Below are 9,284 nucleotides of genomic sequence, written 5' to 3' on the forward strand. Positions count from 1 at the left end.
CTTGATCTGCCTGAATTTCGGCTGGAAACCCAACTCGTGCAAACACTGTCAAAAGCGCGTCTACTACTTCGGTGGAGCTGAGCTCTTTCAAAGGGATTGCTTCTGGAAACTTGGTAGCCGGACACAGCATGGTAAACAAGTACCTGTAGCCTGATTTTGTTTTTGGAAGAGGCCCCACCGTGTCTATTACAAGTCGTCTGAAAGGCTCTGTTATTAAGGGCACTACCTTCAGTGGAGCTTTCCAAGTCTCTCCTGGTTTACCAGAACGCTGGCAGGCGTCGCATGATCTTACAAAGTTTTCTACATCTTTGAAACAGCCAGGCCAGTAGTATTCCATAAGCAATCTTTCCTTTGATTTGTTTATGCCTAGGTGGCCGGACCACCCATTTCCATGACAAAGACTCAAAAGGTCCTCCCTGTACTTAGTAGGTATGACTAACTGATCTAAAATCCTACCCTTTCGATCTCTGTAATGCCGATACAACAATCCTCCTCTCTCATGTATCGTTACGTTGCGCCTAGCAATGCCTTCTTTAGCTGTGTCACGTAATCTAGCTAAGCTCTCATCATTCTTTTGCTCAGCTGCCAGTGACTCTCTATCCACGCGTAAGAGTTGATCAAAGTTCTTTGAGGCCGGTGATAATAACGACCCTGTCTCGCTTAGGAGCGCGTCTGCTTGCTCTTCCTGCAGGCTAGAACTCTGACACTCTAGTGCTACGCTCTCATTGAGCTGGTCAGCTGGCAGGCTCTCCACAACTGTTCTTTTGTCCCTCGGGCCTAGCTCGGATTCGGGTATCGAAGTTATCCCCTTTTCTGCTTCCGCTGGAGGAGCTTGAGCATTTTCAGCCGAAAGCGCCGCGATCTTACGAGCTTGGCCTCGGGTCAATGCCTGTACTATGCCCTCTCCCAGTTTGAGCCCTCTGTCACGCAGTAACTGATTCGAACGATTCGAAAAGATGTAGGGATACTGCAGCGACAAAAATTTGGAAACTGCAGCCTCAGTCTCTAGCTCCCCGGATGGTCCACTGATTTTGACTTTGGCCATGGGCAGACACACGCTGTGTTCTTCTACAACCTGTTTTATCCATGCTACTTCTCCGGTGAAGTCATCTACCATCACGTAAGACGGATGGACAATGTCCAGCGTGGCGGCACTGTCTCTTAGCACTCGGCATGGTTTTCCATTAACTTGCAGGTTGTGGAGATACGGACTTAAAAGTTCCATATTCTCATCTTTTTCCTCCACGTAGGAAAAAACTACGCTAGACTTCTCGCAGTTTACAGCTATATGTCCCAGTTTGTGGCATTTGTAACAGCGAATTGGTCTAACAGATTCGAATTTTCTTTTCTGTTCTTTTTGTGCGGTTTCTCCGTTAAGTTTCTCCTCGCTCTTTTCTGCGGGCTTTTCCGCCATGTCTACAGGTTCTGATCGTCTAGTTTGCGCACCCTTTTTGAACGGAAATGGTTTCCGCGGTCCATTTCGACCGTCCCAGTTTCCCTCCTCGGCGTTCAACTTTCTGCGGGTTGCGTACTCTTCAGCTAATTCAGCCGCCCTTTCCACAGTGTTTACATTACCTCTGTCTTGCACCCACAGTTTCACAGCTTGGGGGATGGTTTTGTAAAACTGCTCTAAACACATGCATTCAATGATCATGTCTCTGCTGTCGTACGCTTCCGCGCTTTTAAGCCACTCGACTAGGTTGGCCTTTAAGCTATATGCAAACTCCGGATAGCCCTCGCTATCTTTCTTGCCTGTGCTCCTAAACCTTTGCCGAAAAGCTTCGGCTGAAAGGCGGTATTTCTTCAGGAGACTAGCCTTAACTTTTGCATAATCATATGCATCCTGCACACTCAGTCTGGCGATTACTTCCGCCGCCTCACACGGCAACATAGACAGCAACCGCTGTGGGCATGTACTCGGGCCGAAGTTCATCTTCTCGCAAGTCCTTTCAAAATTGCTTAGGAACAAGCCTATGTCGGTCCCGACCTCAAATGGCTTCAATAGCCTGTCCATGCGGTACGATTCTGCCTCACTTGATCGTCCCAGAGCGCCTTCACTTCCTTGAGACAGCTCCAAACGTTTGCTTTCAAGTTCAAGTTGCATTTTCCTTAACTGAAACTCGCGATCTTTATCGCGTTCCTCTCTCTCTTGCTTTTCTCTGTCCCTTTCTTCTCTTTCTCGGTCCCGTTCTTCTCTTTCTCTTTCCCGTGTCTCTCTCTTTTTGAGAAGTTCCATTCCCATTTCAATATCTTCCTCACTGGCCTGATTGGAAATTAGCTCCAATAATTCCGATTTGAGCATTTCCTTGCGTACATCTAGGCCCAGTTCCTCACCAACAATCAACAACTCGTCTCTCAGCAGTGTCCTTAACTCCATGACTGCTGTTTTACTGCCTTGATTCTGCTCTCTAAATCAAGCTAGGTAAACACAACCTAGCTAACACACAACAATCTAGCTTCCCTACTGTTCTAAACAGAACAACCACAAAATGAAACCTAGAGAGTCAAAGCAAAAACCAAGCACTCACCGCAGATACAGCACCATGTCGCAAAGTCCATCTCACCGCTGTCAGCCAGTTGTCATGATTGGGGGCTCAATCCCATCGTCCGTGGTCCTTTGCCAAGATTGGAGTACGGCATGAATTCGAAGGTAGCTGGCCCATGCCGTCGTCCAACTTATTTACGCTGAGATCGTTGATGAAGTGAAGAACTGCTTCTCATCGAGAACGAGGAAAAAGGGTTTATTTACAGAAATTAAATCAGTCTAACATGACTGCTTGAGAAAAAGAGTAACAGTCCAACATGACTGCATGAGAGAAGTGACTCAGTCTAACATGACTGCTCAAGAGAAGTGTCCTCAGCATTCGCACAACCACAGTTTTTATACACTCTATCCGCCGGTACTACGACGCGGCGACTGTTCGTTTACTCATCACCAACTCGCCGCGGCTCTGCAGATCAGTTTACAGACACAAAGGCAACCGCGCTCTGATGCCCGACGACGGCGTTGGCGGGGTGCCGAAGCGTGAGACGCACCAAAATACGTCGTCCCCACGGCAGCTTGTCCATGCGTGTCAAATCAGCTCCGCGTTGGGGAACTCCGGAATCATTGTTCACACACGCCGAACTAGTTCCGTCACAATGTCGATGGGGCGGGTGGAAGGCGGCGGATTCCAGCGCAAAGGCCGCTTCTTTGAACGCCTCCCAGCTGCAGCGACGGAGAGGGAGAGGTGCGCGTCGTGTCGCCCTGTCGTAACTGTGTGGCAATCTTGTTTCGCAGCTCGCCATTCTTGACAACGTCCACAAGCGGGGACTCCACACCAGATCTTACTTTCGTAAACAACTCAGGAGGAGCCAATTGGGAAAATTCAAACATGGATCTCGGGAGCGATCATTATATCATACACATAAGCATACGCATACCGAGACAGGAAAATAGAATCTTCAAATTCACTGATTGGGATCAGTTCAGAAAAATCAGGGCGAACAGAAGGAAAGTGGGGCCTCTAGATGCCGAGCAGGATCCCCTTCAGACGTGGGTCACCCGGCTCAGAGAGGACGTCAAAGGGGCCACTAAAGAAATCAGGACAGAGGAAAATATTGAGGCTATGGACAGCAGGCTGGCGCATCTGATTGAGGCCAAACAGTCTATATTACAGAGATGGAAAACGCAGAGACTTAACAGAAGGCTAAGGAAAAAATTGCGCAATTAAACAGAGAAAGTGATGATCACTCGAAGACTCTCGTGAAGCAACAGTGGGATGAGATCTGTAATTCGGCTGATGGTAGACTCAAGCATGGAGGTAGCTGGAACCTCCTCAAGCACTTGCTCAACGAGAATGAAACAAGGACAAGCAAGAGAACAGCTATATCTAAGTTGGTTCATCAGGAAAGCCAAGATAAAACACAGAAGGATATCATGGATAGTCTCGCAGCCAAATATCTCCCACTTAAACAACCAAACGAAGAAGACGAGAGCCCCGAATATACGGGAGGCATATGTGAAGAAGTTGACCGGGACTCCACTGAGAGTGAAGTGAGGGCGGCTCTTCACAGTCTTAATAGTAGATCGGCGGCTGGACCTGATGGAATAACTAACAAGATATTAAGAAATCTGGATGATGAATCAATTTCTTATCTAACTGAAGATTTCAATGAGTGTTGGAGAAAAGGGGTATACTCAGAGGAATGGAGGGTGGCCAATACTATCCTCATACCAAAGCCAGGAAAACAACTCACTCTGGACAACCTCCGTCCTATTTCCTTAACTTCCTGTCTAGGCAAAGCTATGGAATATGTCATCCTAAATCGACTCACTAAATACGTTGAGCAGAACGACATCCTCCCGTACAACTTGATCGGCTTTCGTCCCGGGCTGTCAACTCAGGATGCTATGCTGCTGATCAAACACCAACTTATACAGGCTAGCCCAGCGCATACGAAAGCTCTTTTGAGATTGGATGTGGAAAAAGCTTTTGATCGTATAAAGCATAAGGCGATACTTGGCGTCCTCTCGGAGATGGGGTTAGGTAAGAGACTCTTTAACATGATTAAGGACTTTCTTAGAAATCGAATTGCACAACTCATGCTGGGTGAGCTTAAATCAGAACCTAAGAATTTGGGAAATAGGGGCACTCCACAAGGGGCTGTGCTCTCACCCATGCTATTTAATTTAGCAATGTCCAAGGTTGCAAGAAATCTGGAGAAAACTGAGGGTATACATTATGTGGTATATGCCGACGACATAACCATATGGAGTGCCAAGGGTAATGTAGGACAGACAGAGACCAGATTACATGAAAGCTTATGTGTTGCAGAGAACACACTGAAAGACATGGGGTTGAAATGCTCGGCAGCCAAATCAGAACTCTTGGTCATTAAACATCGCAGAAAAGGTCGCAAACCAAGAGGTTACATTCCGGAAGATGAGCCAAGAGTGTGCTTATACACTCATGAAGGATCCGCAGTCAGGCTAGTTGAAACAATCAAGGTTCTTGGGTATCATATAGACGGAAACAATGCTAACTATAGAACAATACAACATATCTCGAATAAAACATATGAAGTCATTAGGTTACTAAGGAGAATTACCAATAGACACAGAGGCTTAGGAGAGGACAGCGCTTTGAGGTTAATACACGCCGTTGCTCTCTGTCACTTCACTTATGTTGAAGTTGAAGTTGAAGTTGAAGTTTATTTACATCGCCAAAAAATCAACGATGCGGGTAGGCCCGGGCAAAAAGTGAACTCAATCACTTGAGGGACGCTCGAGCCCCCCTGTACAAGGCACACAGCGAAAACGCAAAGTGTAAAAGTCATAGTAACACTCTGGCTATTTAACAAAGGCAAAAATATCTCGTATATGCGTGAGTTTGAACAAAGCATAAACAGAAAAAAACATAGCATAATAGTAAAAAAAACACACAGAAATGCATAGCAGCAAGATAAAATTACACAGGATACATCGCAGCAAGATACGAAAAAAAGAAAAATACATGAACGCGGCTTTCAAAAAGAAGATATTAGTGAATTAATGCACTTCTCATGTCAACAAGTGAACATGTTTCAGGAATTATACCCCTTGACAACAATTTATTCAAAACAGTGGGCAGGCTATGTCGGAGCATCTGTTGCCCGTACATTGTACGGGAGAAGAGAATGTCCCAAATTTCTTTTTTGCGAAAGGAGTATTCTGAAAGATTTTGACTGAGACAGGGTAATTCAAGAAAACTAAGCTGATTATTTTGGATACAACGCTTATATTTTAATGCTAAGTAATATTCGTACACGGTATTAATCGGCAAAATTTGGTAACGAGCAAACAGTTCCCGAGTGTGAGCAAGGTAGTCTACGTTTGCAATGTAGCGTACAGCTTTCTTTTGAAGCATACATATTTTATTAATATTTGTTTTAGTGGTAGTACCCCAAACCAAGAAACAATAATTTAGGTGGGATACAAACAGCGCATTGTAAATAATTAATTTTATGCGTTCGGGCAGAAAATGCCGAAATTTTGCGAGAATTCCGGTGCACGTTGCCAGCTTACTCATAATGAACTGAACTTCAGTGTCCCAGCTCATGGTCTTGCTAAAAATTACCCCTAAAATCTTGACAGTGTCTACTGGACTGGACACGTGAATCGCCTATGTATATAAGTATATCAGGTTGAGTGGGAAACTGTCTTGTACTGAATAGAACCGCTTTACTTTTTTTCGTGTTTATGAGTAAAGAGTTTGCTTCAGACCATTCCTTAAGTTTATCAAGAGCATTGTTAGTAACAGAAATCAGAGATTGTATGGAACTACCTGTGAAAAATAAACTGGACACGTGAATCGCCTATGTATATAAGTATATCAGGTTGAGTGGGAAACTGTCTTGTACTGAATAGAACCGCTTTACTTTTTTTCGTGTTTATGAGTAAAGAGTTTGCTTCAGACCATTCCTTAAGTTTATCAAGAGCATTGTTAGTAACAGAAATCAGAGATTGTATGGAACTACCTGTGAAAAATAAACTTGCATCGTCAGCATAAATTACAAATTTCGGCTGGCTAATAGTAAAAACAAGGTCATTTATATATAAAATAAAAAGTAGAGGTCCTAAAATACTACCCTGTGGGACACCAGCAGTAATAGTTTGAAACGAAGATATATGTGGCCCTATTTTAACGCATTGTACACGATGACACAAGTACGATTTCAGTAGTTCAAGTGGAGTGCCACGTATGCCATAAAGGTCTAATTTTTTAAGTAAGGTATTATGATTAAGGCGATCGAAAGCCTTTGAGAAATCTATGAAGATGCCGATGCACAATTCTTTATTTTCAAAAGCATTAAGAATAATTTCTTTTTGAGACAATAAAGCTGATTCGGTAGATTTACCTCGTAAAAAGCCATGTTGTGCTGTTGATAACAATTTAAACCTATTGCGAAATTTCATTAACCGTTTTTCAATGATTTTCTCCAACCCTTTCGAAAAAAGTGGTAAAATGGAAATCGGTCGGTAACTTGACATGCTATTTTTATCACCGCTTTTATATAATACTGTTACCTTAGATTTCTGCATCTGCTTTGGAAAGGACCCGCTTGATAAGGCAAGGTTATAAATATAAGTTAACACTGGTGCTATTAGAGCGAGGACAAATTTTACAGGTGAGATTTGAATGCCATCTATATCACAAGACCTGTTGTTCTTAAAGGAAGTAAAAGTACTGCACACTTCAGTGTCATCCGTAGGTTCCAAAAATATACTATTGCTATTCCGTCGTATAGTGTTGCAAGCGAAATCTGAACTCAGACCGGTATTTACAATATGTTTGTAAAATGTATTAAATTTATCTGCAAGTGCAACACCCTCAATACGTTCACCTTCAAACCAAAGCTCTGTAACTACTGACGTAGACTGTGCTCGGTTTAATAATTTATTAACTTTTTTCCAAACTTGTGCGCTACCATCACAGAACTCCTTGGCAAACTCATTGTACAGAAAGTTTCTTTTTTCGTTTCTGAGAAAAGACGTTACTTTATTGCGGTATTGCTTAAACTTGTCTAGATCAGCAAGAGACTTGGTCCTCATAAATTTCTTGTATAACTGGTCTTTCTTTTTAATCATTCTAAGGCAATCTCGATTTATCCATGGCTTACGACTTCTAGTGGACTTTTTTACAGTTTTCTCAGGGAAATGATCATGGTATAGGCGTTTAAAACAGGTGATGAATGCCTCATACGCCGCATCTACAGTCTCAGAAGAAAAGACATCATCCCAGTTTTGATTTGAAAGAATAGAAAAAAAGGACGCGAGGGTGTACGGAGTAATATTTTGCACAGTATTCTGCGCTGATAGGTTGTGCTGTTTATTTGCGGCACATTTCAGGAGCACATAAATGGGATAATGGTCGCTGATAGAACTGTGTAATACACCTGAAAGTAAGCTACTAGTATTTAGGTTCGAGATAAATACATCAATAAGTGTGGCTGTCTGCATCGTAACGCGTGTAGCCGTCTGAGTCAGTATGCAATTACCACTCGATTTTACAGTTAGTAAAAGAGCTTCCTGCGCAGGAGATCGTTTCAGGAGATCAATGTTAAAATCGCCCCCAAGAATTAAATTGAACTTGTTGTCGCTTACGTAGCTGAAGAGGCGGTCTAGAAATTCAATAAAGGTACTTATGTCAGCATTAGGGGGTCGGTACGCTACGGAATAAATATAATTTTGTGATAACAAAGTTAAACATTCAACTTCGTTGCATATAAATGAAAATTCCGAAAGAACTTCACAGTCGAACTTATTTTTAACCAAGATAGCAAGCCCACCCCCCATCCTACGGGATCGATTTACAAAGAAGCTCTGATATCCGTCCGGCTTGTAAATTTCTTCGCCACATGTATACCATGTTTCAGTCAGCATGATAGCGTCGAACTGGAAACTAAATTCGTCTAGAAATACTGATAACTCATCTTCTTTGTGTCTAGCTGAACGAATGTTAAGGTGTAGGCAAGAAAAGCATACATCTGAGTTGATTTGAATTATGTTGTTGACATCTCGCGGTGACTTGTTCATCATTCAAGATAGACTGCTTAGGCTCGCGAAAACCGAAGCAGTTTACGCAATCTTTTCTACGTCATGCGCACTACGCATGTGCAAGACAGGAGATTTTTCCTCTTTTCGCGCATAGACCTTGCCACCACGTGTCCAAGCAAAGCGCCAGTTTTTCGCCTTTTTTTGCGCGATTGCCATTCCGAGCAACTGTTTCACAGCAGGGCAAAGGTGCTCGTTTATGAACACAGGTTCGCTAGACTTATGGCCAAAGTCACGCGTCGAAAGTTTCAGCTTTCTTGCCTTCTCGAGCACAGTGTCACGCTTAGATCGACATTTAAACTGGACAACAATGTTAGGAGCAACATTCGAGTTTTTCGCTTGAACACGGTGGCAGACGGCAATATCTGACTCCGAAATGGGCTCACCAACAAGTCTACCAATCTGACTCAGGGTGTCAGGAATGCTTTCACCCTGAGTGAAAGGCAAACCCTTCACCTCGAGGTTACATTTTCTGGAGTACTGCTCGGAGGCAGTCATGCGTTGCTCAAGCTGAAACGCCCGCCCCTCAAGGGCCTCGCAGTCCAAAACAAGCTTTTCATTAGTTTTTTTTGAGAGATCTGTTTTCTTGCACAAGCTCGTCACGTTCCTTCTTTACTTTCTCAAATTCCAAGTTGAAGAATTCGAAACTTGACTTAAGTTCGCGAATTTCTTTGCGTAATTCACGCTCCAACCTTGCCTTAAAGTCATT

The sequence above is a fragment of the Dermacentor albipictus genome, unplaced genomic scaffold (assembly GCF_038994185.2).
Source record: "Dermacentor albipictus isolate Rhodes 1998 colony unplaced genomic scaffold, USDA_Dalb.pri_finalv2 scaffold_17, whole genome shotgun sequence".
In the NCBI taxonomy this organism is placed as follows: Eukaryota; Metazoa; Arthropoda; class Arachnida; order Ixodida; family Ixodidae; genus Dermacentor; species Dermacentor albipictus.